We start from the raw sequence: 20,132 nt of genomic DNA on the forward strand, positions 1-20,132 counted from the left end.
TTTTGAAATGTTTGGGGGGTAGAAGGACCATGGTAACTGACATTTAAAGTTGCAAGTGGTTTCATTCTCTAGGGATAGAGACTCCAAGTCAGTTTGTGGGAGATTGTTTTGGAATGTGATAATCATTAGCTTTAGTCAAATATTTCTAGGTATTTGCCTGAAGGCATGTGTTGGAATTGTCACTTGACACTTTGGCCAATATATTGTGAACATAGGTGACATGGGATACTTTTTGTAAATAATAAGTGTTCTTGTGTGAATTCTCCAGGTTTTTTCTCTCTACTTAGCAATCAACAACATATCCATCATTGTTGTAGCCTCAGTCTGGTGCTTGAGGATGATATGAAGTAGAGCCCCAAAATCATGAAATTACCTTTCTTTAGTAAGCCAGAGTCCACAAAATCATAACAAACATAATTAACTCAGGATTAAAAGATAATATGAATACAAAAATAAACCTTAGTTTTTAAGCCACAATGATTTATGTATTATTTATGTACTTGTATAACCTTGCCTACCCTGAATGGTACGTTTTATTTAAGGAAACTTCCATCTACACTTTCACTTCTACAGATAGATAGCTATATTATTTGTGAGACACCAAAATCATTTATCACTTAGATGAAGGTATTACTTGTAAGTGGCTGAGCTGCCCGATGTCACCGTGGGTTTGTATCAGATGGTCAAGAAGGGAGACCCTCAATGCCAACTTTGTCCCAGGACTCTGGTAAGGTACAGAGATGCTTCGAGGATCAGCAAAAACAGTTGTGCCATTTTCTTGGGAAGGAGAGGCTCCTTTCCCAATTTCCATGGCAATCAGAGCCCTTGTGACTCAAAGAGGAGAGGGACTTTAAGAGCATGAGAAACACTGGCTATTTCTTGAAGAGCATTGGCAGTGTGCTAACAGAGATGCCCCACCACACACTCTGAGGAGCAGCAATATTAGCACAGGGAGCTGTGGTCACAGAGAGAAATCATGACAGTGAGACAGATCTTCAAGAGCAAAACTGATGGGCTTATTGGGGATGGCCAGAGATACTCTGAGGTTATCATAGCATTGGAAGTTTGAGCCAATGTCACTTTGACCATAAAGTTCACTTCATTTACCATCAGATGAGCCATGTTGAGTAAGCAACACAATTCTGGTTTGTCAAGTTAACTCTTTTCGTTAGTTGGTTTGTAATGGTAGTTTTTTGCTGAATACAAAAATCTTACCTTTTCAAATACATTATTAGCTCCTTGAAGACAGATTTTTTTAGCATACAATGGGCACCTAAAAGGTGAGTGTTAATACTGATGATAAAGCTCTGACAAACGGTTATTTCAGAGAAAACATTTTGCTTTCATTTAATGCATCCACAGTAAGTCAAGTTTTAAATCTTAGTAATGAAAAGGAACTTGGAGATAATTTTGTCCTTTGGTTCCAAAATGTACTTGGAGAAGATCCTCCTGTAATTTCAGCAATGTCAGAGGCCCTATATTCTTCTGTGAAAGTAACTCCACTTTGGTATATAATTCACTGGAAGAATGAGTCCGCTGATAACCTGATTAATCTAGTCCTATAACTCATTGATATAGATTAACTATTTTATTTAATAAAAATCAAGATAGGTCAAGACATGTTAAACGGGTTGTCCAAGGACACATATCTGGAGGTAGAAAATGCAAGGAATTAGATCTCCTGACTGTGACGCCAGTGTTAACAGCCATGGTGATTCTTATTGACTTTTATTCTTAGTTTTAAAAATACATTTCTCATTGAATTTGCAACTCTATGAGTATATCATATTTTTATGTATTTTTGCTTTCAGCAGTCACTTACAGGCAGTGTTTCAGTGAGAATGAAATGGAGAAATCATCTTAGTGTGCTTCAGAGAGTCCCTGCCCTGTTTTAGAATTGTACCTTTGATATAACCCAATGGGTCCTTTGGGTGATGTGTCAACTTCCTACAGAGGACCTCTACTGAGGAGACATCCTGTCTATGTGAGATGGCTGGGGAGACCATTTCACATCTTTGAACCCATCACACTGTTCTTTAGTTTGGCTGTTCCTTGTGCTTCACCTAATATCAGTTTGGCATTCCAACCACGTTTCTGCAGACAGAAACACAGATGCTACAGGTCATACTTCTGTTAGCTTAACCTTTATAGAATTTATGAAAATCGTGTATTTGTCACCATATTTTACAAATAAAATAGGTGTTAGGTAACTTCCACTTTTATACAGGGAATGAGCCCTCCGATTTTCCACAATCACTATCACTCCCTATTGTCTTCGAACACTGAGATGGCTTCTCTCATTTAATGATAACCTTCCTGAACACAAGATTTTCAAGACAAGCTGCATGAAGTATGCCATAAACACATCATGTTTTTGTCTTGGGCCTTTAAGTTTCATTAATTTAAGCAAATGTTCAGGCTTCTCATTTTTTGCATGTATGTATAAAATACTTGAAGTATAACAATTTCCAATTTTAAATTCCAGTCTTCTGGGTATAACGAATGAGAAAAAGAGGAAGACGTGTGTGAATTGTGAAGTGCGATGCGAATAAAGGAATCCATAGCCTGGCACAATACGTATGGAAGATGCAACACTAAATGGAATTTCTGCAGTGCCGAAGTGCGGGAAGCAGGAATTTACATGAACTAAGATATGGAGTCTGAGGTGGCAACTCCACTTGTGAGGCAAAGGGTGGTCTTGGGTGGGCTCAGGGAGCCATGTCCAGCACTTGAGCCATGTCCAGATATAGAGAGCTCTCTGTTGGTGGCAGCGGACCCTCCAAATGCAGATGGGCCCTGCCTCTGTCTAGCCAGCTCTCACCTTCTGGCAGAGTTCTGGGATGGCAGTCTGGAAACACCATATGGGATATAGCCTTTCCCACATAATCCCATGAAAACGGCTTTACAGTAGCACATTATGAATATTTCATTCTTCACAAACCCACTTGCAAAGTGTAGAATATTCCTTTTCTCACTATGCTTTCTTGGCCCTTGGTTTAAATGGTTTCCACTTAGTTAAATGAATTCTCTAGGATATTACTAGAGAATTGAAAATTATTTGCATCATGGTAATAGGACTCTGCTGATGTTTTTACTGTGTATATATAATAGCAGACATGTACACACAAAGCACTTGGTTTGACTATTTTTGTTTTCAAAAATTGGGTGGATTTTTAAAAGCAGAGTTAGCTAAATTAATTTAGTGCTCTGGTTTCCTGTGGATGTGGTTTTCTATGATCCAGCTTAAAGGGATAATCTTAAAAGCTGATTTCTCATTCTATGATTTAATTTTTAAAATATTAACCACCAGTCACTTAAGTTTCTGTATTATTTTGAAATGCAGCTTTGTGGCTATTGCTTTGTGTCTTGATATTAGAAGAATTACTTTATCCTCCTAGGGTGAGTGATAGCAGCTGGTTGACAAGACAGAGCAGCTCTGCAGACTGTGCCGAAAGGGAGGGGAAATACCATATCTAATTAAAACAGCAGGGAACGTTTTTTAGCAAGGCAAATTGTAATCCTTTATCTGGAAACTGGCCAGGGCATTAGGGTTAACAACGCTGTTTGCGCAAAATACTAATAAAACATCTACTTGCCATGTTTTTATGGATAACAAATGTCTGGGACGTGCAGGTTCACATCTCATTTAGAAGCTTTTTTACCTTCAGTGTCTCTTAACACCTGCTGAAAAACATGGCAAAAATTTAGCAGGCATGGAAAGGCTGTGTTGGTGCCAAAAGAGAGCATTTCTCTTACTTGTTTTGGAAATTTTAGCAAGAAATCTAATTATGATCACAGGGGATAAAAGCAGTTTTACACTGAAAGTAACATACCAGAAGACAATGTAAAGAATTAAAAAAAAAATAGATTCTTTTGGATCAGAAGTCCCAGAGATCAGTTCAAGCATCACCATTTTCTAGATGGAAGATGTCCAGCAATTCACTTGACCTGTTTTAGTTTCTCTATTTGAAACATAGAGAAATAATATTCATCTACTACTTTCTCAGAATATTAGCAAGAATCCAATCAACAGATTGAATGCTATTAGCTATGTGAAAGCATATGATACCCAGAAAGCAACTTACTAATTTGAACTATTGTTATTATGCTACTTGTTTATGCACTATCCATTTGTGCAGTAATGTTGGGAAGCACTGGTTAGAACGGCTTACCCATGAATGACCAGGCAAATTTCTGAAGAGCAGATTTAATCAATCAGCTAAACATTTTGATTGTATTCAGCTTGCCTGCAAATGCTCTGGACAGAGCCCTGCCTGAGGTGATTTATGAGTTGTATGCTGATGTGAATTTATCTCTCAGAGGGAACCTTATAGGGCATTGGGGAATTCAACAGGTTGAGGCAGCTGTTTTTGAGACAGGGTGCACAGGAACAGAGGTAAAAATTTGGGGTGAGGAAGTCAAAACTCCTTGGAACAGTGTTTTAGCCATAACTAGGGCTGAGTAAACAAGTTCAAGAAGCAATCTCTAAAAATTGGGCAAAATTACTATAAAAATACATCATATTATTTCTATGTTCAGAAATGACTAATACACTGCCTTACCAGGCTGTATCACAGTTGGCAGGGGCCCCATCCCAGAATTACTGACTAGTTTCTCAGGAAGCAAAGTCTAACTGTAGAACAGAGTTCTTCAAAGGAGAAAGGTTCTGACACGAATGGTAAAAGCACTACCTGTTTCTGCATTTGTATTTACATCTATAACTATACTGTAACTACAGATGGGAACACCTATCAGATGTAAAAGTATGTATCAACAGTGCCTAGTCTTTGTATTCTGGATTTTTGAGATACTAAATTTGAGTTTTAGATACAAGACTTTTTTTTGCCTTAATTCAAGTTTTCTCTATAACTACAAATATTTTGATCCAAATGACTTTATTCAGAAATCACCCCCTAAATATAAAATAGAAGAGAATGAAACTTAATTTATTTTTTGCTTGTTTTAATTTGTTTTGTTTTTCAGAGTTGATGGGGCATTTGGTCAGAAATTGGAAACTCAGTGGTGAAATGTTGTGCAGTGTGATTTAGGTGGTTTACCAAGAAGAAGGACTTATTCTTTGGTGAATTAGGTTGTGATCTGTAGACTCATGAATTATTTAACAAAAGTCACAGCCCAGAGGTCAGAGCCTTTCGCATGGCCTGGGAGTAGCAGCCAAGTTCTGTGAGTTTGCCTGTTTCCCTGCACTCTCACCCACTCCTTTCCAGCTGAAGTTTGCCGCATTGCTGATTTGACTCTGAACTGTCCCTTGCAAGCACACCTGGAAAGCTTCAACTCTGAAGCAAAAATAGTAAACATTACAGTTGGATATTCTGTAGGGCTGGGTCTTTGTTTTACCGTCTCCAGCAAGCACCAGGCCAGAAGGCTCATCTGGCATCAGTGTCATTCATGTGCAAAGTAGAAACTGAACTGAGCACATTATCTTTGAGCTGAAATTGGTCTCTCCGACAGTACCAGCCTCTTTAAGGGGTGGCATACACTTGAAGGTTGGTTATTAGTTCCAAATGCTGCAGAAGCATCTGCTCTCGACTAGCTAGAAATCATGTTTAATAACAAGAAAATCTACTCCAGCCAAATCCCTGTTGGGAGGGCTCTCACATGAACAAAAGGCCCCCACTTCCCCTGATTTCCATAACAGATGTAGTATCTGATGCATGACAGCTCAGTACAGCCCTGCACCATTATTCTACTACAGATCCATCTGCAAGAAACGGTGCTTTCATTTTATTAATTGCTCTGGTGGGCTACATGTTATGTTTTGTTGCCCAGAGAATATTCTGTTTGTGCTTCATGCTACACTGGTCACAATAATAGTTATTTTTCTTAATGTTAAAGGTTACTGGCCTTCTTCCTATGCTTTGCTATGCATCTTCCATACCCAATAAACTATTAATGCCTCTCTGGGGGGTTGACAATTTCACTTAAGTTGGTCTTGTTCTCCCAACCCTGGTGCTGCTTCTTTGTCTTCTAATTGAACATTCTTAGGACAAGCCAGTTATGGTGCAAAGTCATTACCAGACCCCTAACTGCTGGATATAGTTCCTAATGCTACTTTTAAAAATTGTGTTGTTTTTTAAAGAACAAAGCAGGAATTTTGATATTTATAAATTGACAGCCACTTTTCAATCGCACAAAAATCACAGGCAAAGGTGATTATCGATTTGTAATGAGTCCTAAATCAATTTTCTCCAGTTGATGGAGCTGTAGGTAGGTTTTCTTCCTGATGCCTCACCATCAGGCCAGCTATAATGCAGGCTGGTTGTTGCCCCCAAATCCTTCACCATCAGATGTGTCATGGAAGCTGCTGAACCTGAGGCCACATGGAACACAGTAAGGCAGGGAGGCAGGAACTGAGGGCTACTCAAGGGGGAAAAGGATAAAGAGAAGATAGTGTGGAAAGAAGAGAAGTAAAAATGTGGAATAAAGTCATGATACATGGTCCACATTTTTTCACTTTAGTGAAAATTTTTAAATAAAGCTGGGTGTCTATGTGATTTTTTTTCATCCTCAAAAAACTCTGTGTAGAATTTCAAACATCATAACTTGTCAGAAAGAAATTGAATTTGGCACTGACTTCAAAATAGCATGAAGGCAACGCTTGCTCAGGGATTGTTGTTTTTGCATTTTTTTTTTTTGTGTGTGTGTTTTGGGTTTGTTTGTTTGTTTTGTATAGGTACAGCTACAATTGACAAATGGCGAAAACCACAATAACAAATGCATGTGAACTTTCCAAGGTCAAGCACATTTAAATATAACTTCAAGGTTTGTATTAGCTAGTCATGTAGAATTTAGACATTGGACAGCAGAATAAAGGAGCCAGCTCAATTACCCAAATCTCCTAAATGCAGTGTCAAAACATTAGAACAAACTAATATATCCCAAATGGTATTTTAAAGCGAAGTGAAAAACTTTTATATAAACAGAAAGGAACGTACACTTTTATTAATCTATTCCTTTTATGTTTCTAATGTGCTAGCAAGTGACTATTTTAAAGAAAGAAGATCAAAACAAGACAACAACAGTAGCAAAAGCTATAACTTATTTTCTTATATAAGTACTGTATCACTAGAACTCTTTCAAGATTTTTCTTTTTGGCCCTGGCACGTCTATCTATAAATCCATGATAAATCTTTTTTTAAAATGCAATTACAATAATCCTCCTCTTGCCTATGTTACAAGCATATGCTTTGTTTGCATATGGTTATACTTTGAAAAAGCTGGCTTGAAACAAGTCTGTATAGCTAAGTCAGTAAAATATTAAGCTGTGCTATGACTGTATACTATTACTTCATTTCTTTTTGGTACTTTTTGGAAGGTTGCCCCCAAAATACTAATACCGAGAAGGAATTTGTTTTTATATTTTGCCAAATATTATTAAATGGAAACAACCCAATCAATTAATTTTTTAAGATAGGTTCTGTTATAGTTTTACATTAGATAACATCAAGTGGAGGAAGGAAGCGATTTATAGCTAGGAAAAGAGAAGATTGTTAGTGCTCTGTGATCTGTCCCTGACTTCACCCCAGTGCATTTCTCAACTTGGCTTTAAAATGTGGAGAGTAATTTATCCCTCAGCCCCTGTCACTGTGGCTGGAGTCGCAGCTGGCAGCCGTGAGTACTAATCAAAATAGCCCTTATGGGATTTGGCTTCTTGAAGTCTATGATCGTTGGGTGGGCCCTTAGTATTACTCTTGCTTCCCACCCCAAGGTTACCTGCCCTACACAATGGGGCTAATCCTCAATGAGGACTCTAGACCTGAAAGAGACACTAGAGACTCTTGTTCAATTCCTGTATTTCACAGAGGAGGAAAAGGAGAGTCAATGAATTCATTAAGTAGGTCGTGTAAGCACAATATGAATGTAGGAATCTGTTTCTGACTCAGAAAAAAGCTTACAGGCATAGAATTTCCAAAACAATGAAAATGTCACCATCTATGTAGACACTTTATAAAGACATTCAACACACTCACATGTCACCTATTTAATATTCTTGTCACTCCAAACTCTCAAAGAGGTTTGGTAGACATACATCATTATCTCAGTGGGCCATGATGAAAAGAGAGGAAATGTTCTGGGTCAATTAGCAAAAATTCAGGCAAAATGGAAGGATGAGAAAGAGGTAGGGAGAAGGTCACTTCGACAGACCCTAGAAACACTTAATAACACCCCACTGTGTGCCAGCACCATAGCTTTCATCAGGAGATGAAAGGCACAAAGCTTCAGGAGCTGGTGGTCTCACTGGTGGGGGTGAGGTGGAGAAGAAGGGGGCAAGATGCACATAGAAATATCGGCTGCATATTTATACAGGATGCTTTGGGACCAGAGCAGGTACAAACACAGGCCAGCAAAGTCACCCTGTTTAACGGGGGTGGGGTGGGGTGGGGTGGGGGGACATTTCTTGCTGGGTACTGAAGGATGAGTTCAAGTTTAGGCTCATAAGCCTGATAGGAATAAATAATTCATCAATGGGGATATAGAGTAAATGAAGGGGCTGAGGGGTGTTAGGGCCTCATGAAGGGGCTTCCAAGAGGGTTTTTTTCCCTTTTTTTTTTTTTTTTTTTTTTTACAGTGCTCTTTGAATTCTTTCTGCTCTTCAAGATTATTCTTCATGATAAACAAGAATGGCTCCCAAAAACTGCTTGGTACCACACACATTAGAAGAAATCCAGTGAGAACACAGCAGTGAAACAGATTTAGTAAGTTAGAGGGAACAAAAGAGGCGCAATAACGAAAATGAGGCCATTGCACAAAACACCCTGCTACAGCAGTGGTACAAGAGTGCCTACCTTAGGAGGAAAGGCAGTCCACAAAGCCAGTAACATGTCATGAAGCGAGGTATTTTATGCCACCCTCCCCAGTCCATCCTTGTTTTTGTTCCTTGCACTCTAACATAAGCAATATCTGAAACTGTGGCTAATGATGATCTATGTCCTGTTCCAAAAAGACTTGAATAACCAACAGCTAGCTTTGGGCCCAGTGGCAATCAATGCTTTGCTCCGGGAAGAAGAGGTGAGAGAACTGAAAATCAGCAGCCTGCTGAAAGGGCTGAAGAGAATGAGTCGGCAAAATGCAGATGCACACAGGAAAACGTCATTCCCTCTTTCTAAACATGAACCCACTACACGCAGTGCCCTCACCATTGCAAAACCCTGGCTTGATCATGTTCTGCCATCTTTCAAAGGCAATGTAGATGAGCCCACTTTCTGGGTCCAGTTCCTCCAAACTCACAAAGATCTTTGGGATGAAAATGAATACTGAATTTCATTACATGGGTATAAGGCAATTCACATGGAGTCAGAGGAGGGGAACTGGGGCAGGCCCTACATAAATTAGGATTGTGAAAGGAGGAAATTTCCCTACTTGCCTGTTAAGCAGCATTCTGGGTTTGTATAGAAACCCTGTACTGCAGCTTTTCAAGTTTTAGCCGCACTGTTTCTTCCCTACCCCATTGTCTTCATAGGAGAAAAGAAGGCGAGAAAAACCTGAGGAGGCCATTTTTGGGGGTGCCGAGAGGTGGGGTGTGTTTGAAAAGGAAACGCAAAAGGGCTTAAGTCTATTCATTTCGCCCTTTCATTTTCTTCTAAATGGAAGCGCAGCGTTCATGCCAGTGCCCAGGCCCTGGAGCTGGCAGAGCGACTCGGCACTGCGAGGCAGCTGAAGCCTTTCACGGTGACAGCTTTTCTCCCAGTGTGTCCTGGTAGGAGTTTGAGCTGACAGACAACAAAGCATGTGGAGCAGAGATTCCGGCAAACAAGGCGAACTGACCCCCTGCTCTGCAAACCAGCGCCTTGGCTACTGTCACAGAGAGAAAGTCCCTGGGAAAGTGTGGGGCCCCTTCCACCTCAGGTTATCTTCAGTGAATCAGGAACAGAGCGCTAGAGGGTGAGACAGCTCAGTATTAGCACCCGGTGAGTCAGCCGCAGGTTGGAGACTTGGGAAAAGGGGAAGAAAGGAGAAACAAACACAACGAGAAACCCAGCTTGCAAGAGAATCTAACATCAGGAGCAAAGTCTTTGTAGGAACTTGTTAAAACACTCCGGGATGAACACTTGTTTCCTAAGACCATGATGGGAGGCTATAAAAACTGAATTATCTTTTTCCAACGCCTACATGGTACCTGGCACCTAGTGGGTGCGCCAAAGAGCCAGGTTTAAATTAAATAGTAAAAAGAGCAGCAGGTGTTAGTATTTGGAGCAACACCTGATTTCCAAGACTAAAAATTCTCTCTGCTCAAACTTTCTGGAATACTTGCATAGTTTACTAGGAGTTGTCCTCCTCTTGAAAGAATTGGGTAAGATGTTAGTATTTCAAAAGCAAAAGGAATAAAATATCAATTTCATTTGAATTTTTTCTGTACCTTCCATGCCAGGAAATGCTCAGTGACACCTTGAGTACCCCTGAAGTGTTAGACTATTATTAGTGGTAGCAACCACAAAATCTCCCAATGGGTTTTAACATTATTTTTGATAAGCATGTCTTTGAGGAGTGTTCCACGTGTGGCAGAGTCATTAAGCTGAGCCTGTGAAAATGATCAGGAGGCTAATACACTGACAGAGTTGACAACAATATCGCTTCTTAGCTTTACTTGGTGTCAGCATGTATTTACATGTTATGAGAGGGAAAGGACCTGGATAATTCTCCTCCACTGGATGTTATTCTAGCAACATTACCAAACAAGAAACACAACTCTGGCTATGGTTAGTGCATAGATCTCCAGAGAAATGCAAAGCCGAATTTTATAGATAAGTTAGCAAACACGATGCTTGTCATGGAAGAAAGGGAGAGTGCAAATTCCAAGTGGACGAAGATCCCAATGGAGGGCCCACACACTAGTGCTACCAGCAGCTTGATAACTATTCCAGACCACTCCTTTGAGAAATCCCTCCATGGGAGGAATAAATGATGTATGAAATGAAGACGCCCTGACTCTGCAGGGAGCACAGAGAGCACACTTCAAGCTATCATGTGTGGTTTCTGATGGGTTTTGGCTATGACCCCTGGGCACAATTTCTATTCCACTGAGTGGAGCCAAACAGCTTCCCACAACCCCAAACCCCAGAACCCACACACTCTCCTTTTCTTCTGCCAGAAATCACTCTCTCACTCAAGTTTGTTCGTCAGTTTCTTTCATCACTGACACTTCTCCACCTCGGCATCCAGACAGCCAGCTATAGCGGCGACACCTCGTAATTACAGTTATCGGGCAAGATGTATTGCAAAATCTGGTGATAAATCACTTGAATTCTGTGAAATTACTGCCACCTCTGAGACAGAGAGAACTGCAGGTGCAGGCCTTTACAGGCACCCAGACACTATTTTTTTAGATCATGAGTCCAACTTCTGTAATCCAGGTGGGATTGTAAGTCTTTATAGGAAAATAATGTCCATTCATGCAGTGCTAAAGTCAGTATCAAAGCTTAACATTGTAATCAGCTAAATGTGAACTATCTTTATGGTGGATTATTGTGAGGAAGTTAACAGTTCTGGGAGCTCTAGTCATTCATTACCGAGTATGCTTATGCATTATCTCTCCCTAATAGCATTTAGTATATGGTAAAACAATTAAGAATGAAGTGGTTTAATTAAGGAAAATGATAATTTTTAAAACAACACTTTAATCAAATAAACAACATAAATATGCTGACACCATATTTCAAATGTAAATTGAGTTGGAAGATTTACTTAAAGGGATTTTTTTTTATGTCATTGTTACTCCTATTTACTAGCAAAATCTGATTATTCAGTTAGTACCATGGATCTTCCAAGGTATCAGGGGTGGATAGCTTTTGTCTGCTCACATTCCTTCAATGCATGTTTTCCCCACAGCCACAGTCATGTGGTTCCATTAGGAGCTGTGCCATCTAACATCACTGGGTGTCCTTGACTGAACCATTCTGATTCTTACAGGACCTCATCCTCTTGCTACTACGTCTCCGCTCATATTCTGTCATTTGGTACCGTGGATTGTATGTATTATATTCCTTTGATGATAAAGTTACACTCTCAAGCCCTGAGGTTTCTTTCCATGTAGAAGAAGGCAGATTGTTGAGCCAGAACATAATGGTTTTGGACAGAAAAAGGCAGGGACATAAGACAAAGACTATTCTACCCTTCTTTTGATCTAAATTAGGGTTGTCAGACTGAACAAGAAAAATGCAGTATGCCCAGTTAATATTGAGTATTAGATAAGAAAGAGGATTTTTTTGATTTTCAAAAAGTTTAAAGATATTTATGTATTGTTAGAGAGAGAGAGAGAAACCCAGTTTATTCCCCGAATGCTCACAACAACAGGAGCTGGACCAGGTCAAGCTGCAGAACCCAGGTCACATATTCCACAGGAATGGAAGGGACCCAGCTACTTGAGCTGTTACCTGTTGCTTTCCAGGGTACACATTAGCAGGAAGCTAGAGCTGGGAGTAGAGCTGAAATGCCAACCCAGATGCTCTGATGTGGGATGTGGGCATTTTAACCACTTGGCCTGCCCCTGTAATTTTCTTTTACCACTGAAACTTCTCAAAGCCAGTACCCCTACAACCATCTAGAGTAGTAACTACAAAAGTCAAACTTATCTGGTGTCTTATGTTTTATCTGACATCTCTACTCCAAATATATTGCTTCCCTGCTGTCCCTCTACATTCCAGGTGCTCTCTTAGGGACTACGCATGCAGCATACTGCCTGCCAGGATTTTTCTTCCCCTAGGTTGTCCCCTGGCTATCCTTAATCTTCTTCAACTATTGCCTCAAATTTCACCATTCCCTTCTTATTAGGAGTAGTCTGTCCTTCTAAATTGAACACTTACCACTCTGACCCTGTTTGCCTTTTCTGTTTCCCACAACACACATTGCCTTAACATACTCAATGTCTTCTTTATTTGTTGGGTGTCTTTTTATCATTTGTATCCTTCTACTAGAGGTAGTAGAGAACTGGTATATCCCAAACTCCGAGAATTCCTGACATAATGTAATTGCTCAATAAACAACTATTGAACACATGCAGAAATTTGTTCCTTCATCATTTTGTTGAGTGGATAAAATAAAATGACAGAAGAATTATTTGTAACCTATATTCAAAAAATAGCAGCTACTGTCATGAATGCTAACAGGGCAGACAGCAGTAACACTCTGAGAAATCATGTATTTTACAACATGAACATTTTTCTGGAGTTGTAAGCAGAAAGCTTGCAGGGCCATATGTGGTACTCTGGGGTGGAGAAAAGGGTTGTCAACAAGTAAAATATACTGTGACAGATACATTAATGACAATATGAACAAAAGACAAATAGCACGAAGAGAAATGTGACTGATTCCTGGGAATACACAAGAACAATTTTGTAGGCTGAAGAACAACAGGTGTCAAAGTCAGGGAATGATAAGGAGCTTGATGGTCCATGAGCAACAGCTGACGGATATGATATGGCCAGGTGGGGTAACAACGGGTAAGGGATATTTCATGTTGCATAAAAGAACTTGGGACTCTGTCTTTGGGATTTGGCAACAGGAAGAAAACACCATCAATCTTGCACTTTCCTAGGTCAGTGTGTAGAACAGAGGCTGGTGTCACGAAGATGAGCCTTTAGGAGATGATTAGAACAGACCATGAGATGGGCCTGATTACATTTTGCAAGTTGAGGGCTCCCTGATGATATCTGTTATTTTTTAATATGTTTCAGTTTTCAACAAGCCTTTCAAAATGACTTTGTCCAGGTTCATCCACTTTCTCCTTTGATGAAGATGGAATGAACTAACTGGCCTGGGCTGCTTCCCTAGTTGCACAGCAGTAGGCATTGATGGCTCATTCCCTGCTGAATAAGAACTGTGAGTTTTTGTTGGTATCAACTGAAACCAGGCTCTTAATTCTTAACCCCCCAGCCTTACTCACTCCCCACTGTGCTGGTTGACCAACTCCTCTCTTGGGTTTTGATCTTGATAACTAAATAAAGATTGGCGCACTTTATTTTCTTCTTTCTTCCGCTTTGGATTGATGGGTAGACATTATGAATAAAAGTTTTATTTGGAACTAAAGTTGTCCTAACCCAGATCAGCCACTGTATCACCATTTCAAAGATGAGACTGAGGGTAAGGACAAACAATGTTTAGTTTGGTTTTGCTTCTCCCAGAATAAGGACTGATATAAGACCAGAGCCTTGCTTTGCTTTGAATAAGGGTTTGAGGTAATTTTTAAAAAAAAAAAAACAAGAAAAGAAAAACACTCTTTTTTGAAAATGATAGTTTGCCATCGTAAAGTGGAAAAAGGGGAGGATTAAAGAAAAACAAACTAGAGAGTAAGAAAATGTCTACAGTATACTCAAAAGCTAGAAAACTATAATTATTTTGTTGTTTACTTTCTTAGGTATCTGGAAAACTAAACTTCCAGCTCTCTTATCCCACAAACCAAAAAAAAAAAAAAAAAAAAAAAAACACAACAAAAAAACAAGCAAACAATAAAATAATTCTCAGATTTGCCCTTCTAAGTTTTGTTTTAATACCTGCTGTTTCATTCTTTCTAAATGACTGGTTCTTGTTTTTTTTTTTTTTTTTTTTTTACAGGCAGAGTGGACAGTGAGAGAGAGAGAGACAGAGAGAAAGGTCTTCCTTTGCCGTTGGTTCACCCTCCAATGGCCGCCGCGGCCAGCGCGATGTGGCCGGCGCACCGCGCTGATCCGATGGCAGGAGCCAGGAGCCAGGTGCTTTTCCTGGTCTCCCATGGGGTGCAGGGCCCAAGCACCTGGGCCATCCTCCACTGCACTCCCTGGCCACAGCAGAGGGCTGGCCTGGAAGAGGGGCAACCGGGACAGAATCCGGCGCCCCGACCGGGACTAGAACCCGGTGTGCCGGCGCCGCTAGGCGGAGGATTAGCCTAGTGAGCCACGGCGCCGGCTAAATGACTGGTTCTTAATCCAGGTTTATAGCAGTCTTCAGTAACTTGAGATGTTGAGTATTTTAAATACCACCTTAATAGGAGGAAACATTTAAAAGTTTTGTTTATACATCAAAAACATAATATGTATAAGAATTTAAAGCCAGAGCATGAGTACTATTCTTTTGCAATCCCTCTAGAGAAATTGGAGATTTCAGTGAAATGGGAAATCCTATTGCATGATGTACCAAGAAAAGCTACTATGAGATTGAAACCTAGAAATATAATCTGCAGTCCCCTAATTTTTAAGAAATTGGAAAAAAATGAAAATTTGAGAGTGGAAAATTCTTAGATGAGGAATTGAATAGCCATTCACTTAAAAATATTTAATGCACTAAATAGTATTCTGAGTTGTCCGAAAATCTACATAAACTATGGGCATTGTGATGTGGAGGGTTAAGCTGTCACTTAGGATGCCTGCATCTGATATTGGAATGCCAGTTCAAGTCTTAATTCAACTCTTTGATAATGTACTTAGAAAGCAGTGGATTATGGCTCAAGTACTTGAGTTCCTGACACCCAAGTAGGAGACCTGGAAGACCTGGGTGGGTTTCCCATGGGAATTGTGGGGACTGAAGCACTTAAGCCATTTTCTGCTTCCTTCTTGATTGCATTAGTAGGAAACTGGACCAGAAGCAGAGAAGTGGGGACTTGGTTTACCATTTCTGTTATGGATGTGGGCATCACAAATGACAGCTTTACCTTCTGCACCACAATGCCTTCCTCATAATTCTCCTTAATTTAATTTTCGCAGCCTATCCCTGACCCCCAAGCAACCACTCAGGAAAGGACTGAACACTCAGTGAATTTGTATTCTGTAAGAATGGGAGATGAGATGAGATGCATGCTGCATGCACAGCACAGGAATAAATCCAGCTAAATAAATAAATACAGGAAGGGAAATTTTCAATGACCAAAAAGCATATTTATCAGAAATGTGCTTAAAGACAAAACAAGGGGATAGCAGGATAGCGTTGTGGTGCAGCAGGTTAAGCAGCTGCCTGCAATATTGGTTTCCCATAGGAGCCCTGGTTCAAATCCTGGCTGCTCCATTTCTGATGCAGACCCCTGTTAATGTGGCTGGGAAAGCAGCCGAAGATGGCTCAAATCCTTGGGACCCTACCACCCACGTGGGAGACTCAGGTGGAGTTTCGGGCTACTGGTTTTGGCCCAGCTGTAACCATTTGGGGAGTAAACAGGAAGGTGGAAGATATCTCTGTCTCTCTTTTTCTCTTCCTCTCTCTCTGTATCTCTACCTTTTGAATAATAAACAAATAAACAAGTAAATATCTTAAAATAAAGGAAACAGAATGATTATTTTCAAATTCTAATTTAAAAAGAGTGAAATGAATTTCCTGTGTCTTATGTTGTTTATATTCCTGATTTGTGGCAACTAATATACAGAATACAAAAAGAAATGTAATGTATATGAGTGAAATTGGCATTTTGAGACTTGATTATTGCTTATAGACCTTGTCTATACTCTTGAGGAACAGTGGTTTTCCTACTTAAATAAAAAATAAAGGAAAAATCTAAATAAACCAAATATGCATTATTGAAGAGCAAAATCTGCAAAGAGTAGAATAAAGAAACATTTTCTACTGGTAGAGTGCTCCTCGGCAAGGTGATAACTTTAATTATAACTTTTAGTATCCTTCCCACAGCAGCCTCCTTCAGATTGATTGTGCACCACGAATTTAGTGTGGCAAATCCTGCTTCCTGGATCTGCCTTACTGTTTCTTCCATTGCAGGATCAAATTTCACCAGAATCTGTACATTTTTACATTCTAAGATTGTGACATTAAAGCATCTATATCTATGACTCAGATATTGTAGTTATAATCATATCATCAATTTTTATTTTAGACCCTCTCTCCAGAAAGATTTGAAATCAAGATGAGTGCAGCTAGGCGGATTCACTGATATGCTGGTCAATATTACCACATAGTGCAATGGAAAGACCTGGGCCCAGCTGGACCCCTGACTCTTTCTCTTGAGATATTTACTATTATTTTTTTAAATTTTTTTATTTGACAGGTAGAATTTTTTAGACAGTGAGAGAGAGAGACAGAGAGAAAGGTCTTCCTTCTGTTGGTGTACTCCCCAAATGGCCACTACAGCTGGCGCTGCACTGATCCGAAGCCAGGAGCCAGGTGCTTCCTCCTGGTCTCCTATGTGGGTGCAGGGCCCAAGCACTTGGGCCATCCTCCACTGCCCTCCCAGGCCATAGCAGAGAGCTGGACTGGAAGAGGAGCAACCGGGACAGAATCTGGCACCCATATAGGATGCCGGCGCCACAGGCGGAGGATTAACCAAGTGAGCCACAGCGCCGGCCTTTCTTTTTTATTTTTTAAATTTTTTTAGAGGCTATACCACTTTGCATCTCATGCTATTTGTTTTATGTTGGTTGCCAGAACTCTGAAGTCATTTTGTGATTCTAGTATCTGGAATATGAGCCTTGCTTGGTCACAACAACAGAGGGAAGGGAGAAGTCAAAGAACTGAGAAATGAGCAAGGATTTTTACTGCCTCTGAAAATATTAAGTCACATCTGTTCAAACTTTGCTGGGCAAAGCTAGTCAATTGGCCCAGACTGACTGCAATTGAATACTTGGTGAACATTAGTATGTATCTCCTGCTGCTCCAGCATTTCCAACTTCTAACATAGCTCACTAAGACTAGTACTTATTTCCACACAAGGAACCTCTTTTTCATCATTGATTCATCACTATTTGATGAACAAAATAAGATAATCAACTACATTTACTTCTCCACAAAAGGTACTAGGTTCTTTCATTGGCTTTACACATATAATACAAGCCAACGTGTTATGAGCTTTCCATTTAATGAACGTTTCGAATCATATTTCATCTAACACTAACTTACACACTTTGTGGAGCTTACTTATATGAAAAGGTGTGTTTTTCCTTTACACAGCGACATGTCCACTGGCAGTCTGATTAAATGGTTCACTAGCCCTGTGAAAGGGCTGTCACAAATCCCTACATCCCAAAGGCTTCTTTTCAAGCAAGAGGAAAATAATTTTTTCCCATCCACCAACCTCAGTCACAGAGGATGGAGATGAAAAACGCTGCTTCTTCTCCATCCAATACACACTTTGCACTTCCAAAGGAAGTCCTGAATAACACAACTTTCACATGTTTCTGATTGAGATTGAAGGAGTAATAAAGAGCTAAGAAAGATACATCTGTGTAAATGCTTTTGTATATAATGACAGTATTTCCTAAACAACAGTTAGTTGTGTCATCCCAGATACACACATGTAACAGCGTGATGGATTTTTATCTGTAAGCATGCAAAAATGTGAGAGTAAGTATAAGTGTATGTGTTTGTGTGTGTGTGTATTTTTTAGAGGGTCACCAAAAATTGATTTCCAGGGACTTCTGCACATGGATGTCAGATTACTTGCAGTACTGAAATTTCCAATTCCAATCAATTTTCATTTTTATTCAATTTCCCTCTTTGAACTCATTCCTTTGCCATTTCTTCTTTTTTCTCCCCCTTCCCTCTTCTGCTTTCCTTGGAAATTCTCCCTTGTTACCTCTAAAGTACGTTCAGTAAGAGGGATGGCATTGTGACTTGTTGAGCATGTCTCAAGGCTGCATTATCACAGCAGGAATGAGTCATTGACCTTTTCTACTAGACTCCACTAGGGGTTGCAGTGAAGGAATATTGACTTTATTCTTTATTCAAACTTTATGAAGGACACTGAAATTGTTTCCTATTAACCATCTCTCTTATATCCTTAACTGTAGAACAGGAGACCTTTAATTGGGAATATGGCCGAAGATCTCCCTTAGAGTTTGATCTGTGCATGAGTGTTGGCCATTGGAATATAAACAGAAGTGTCATATAGAACTGTGAAGTTTACTAAAAGAAAAAAGCAATTGTCTTTCATCCTTCTTCCTTTCTGCTGCTTGGAAATAAAAAATGGTGGTTAGAATGTGAGTTTTTATGTCAGACTATTAGACAGATGTCACAAATTGAAGATGGAATAGTGAACCAGAATGAGAGAAAGATCCAAATTGTTAAGATTTCAATACTGTACCATCGGCCTGCACCAGCATTTTCAGACTCTGTATCTATGTGTTTGTGTGTGTGTGTGTTTGTGAAAAAGAAAGAAATATATTTACACTTAACTCAAACCATTTTTATTTGTTTTACGTTATTTTTTATTTGAAGGAGAGAGAGAGCAACAGAGGGAGAGCAAGAGCAGAGCGAGAGCAAGAAAGAGAAACATAAACAAGAGAGAAAGGGAGTGAGAGATCAATCCTCCATATGCTGGCACATTTCCCAGAGGCCCACAAGCATGGCTAGGCTATCCCAAAGCCAAGAGTCCAGAACACCATCTGGGTTTCCTCCATGGGGAGCAGGAACTCAAGTACTTATGTCATCGTCTGTTGCCTCACGAGACGCACGTTAGCAGGAAGTTGGATTGGAAGCAGAGGAGCTTTGACTCAAACCAGGTACTCTGATAAAGGATGTCAACTTTCCAAGTGGTGACTTAACTGCTGCACCAAATGCTTACTCTAAGCCACTTTTATTTTAATTTTCTGTCACTCACAGTAAAACCAGCAACTTACAATGTGTGTAACAATATTGAGAGCCCTTTTATTATGTTGCTTTTTCACTTTTTTAAGAAAACTTTTATGTAATTAATATAAATGTTGAAAGTACAACTTTTGGATTATAGTGGCTTTTCCCCCCATAACCTCCCTCCCACCCACAACCATCCCATCTATTACTCCCTCTCCCATCCCATTCTTCATTAAAATTCATTTTTAATTATCTTTATATACAGAAGATCAACTTAGTATATACTAAGTAAAGATTTCAACAGATTGCACCCACACAGACACACAAAGTATAAAGTACTATTTGAATATTAGTTTTACCATTAATTTGCATAATATAACACATTAAGGACAGAGATCATACATAGGGAGTAAGTGCACAGTAACTCCTGTTGTTGGTAAGAACCCCAATTCTTCATTTTTCTCCTCTGACTATGCCTATGTTGAAACTAAGAGGTTTTAAATATGTTGTGGGAATGGGTGGGCTTGGCAATTGCTCCATGTTTTTTCACTCCTTGTGTTTCAAGTAAGTTAAGACATGTGTCCATGATTTCGTGTGTTTGCTTCATTTTCTCCCTTAAGTCTTTTCTCAGATCACCTGCC

At 39.7% G+C, this 20,132-nt stretch overlaps 1 pseudogene; it reads right to left on the reverse strand.

Moving 5' to 3' along the window:
- Nucleotides 1-9,617: 9,617 nt before the first annotated feature.
- LOC100349577 (small ribosomal subunit protein mS40 pseudogene) overlaps nt 9,618-20,132 on the reverse strand; it is a 54,506-nt pseudogene continuing 43,991 nt past the window's right edge.

The sequence above is a fragment of the Oryctolagus cuniculus genome, chromosome 3, assembly GCF_051225735.1.
Source record: "Oryctolagus cuniculus isolate XC-2025 breed Fujian yellow rabbit chromosome 3, ASM5122573v1, whole genome shotgun sequence".
Taxonomy (NCBI): Eukaryota; Metazoa; Chordata; class Mammalia; order Lagomorpha; family Leporidae; genus Oryctolagus; species Oryctolagus cuniculus.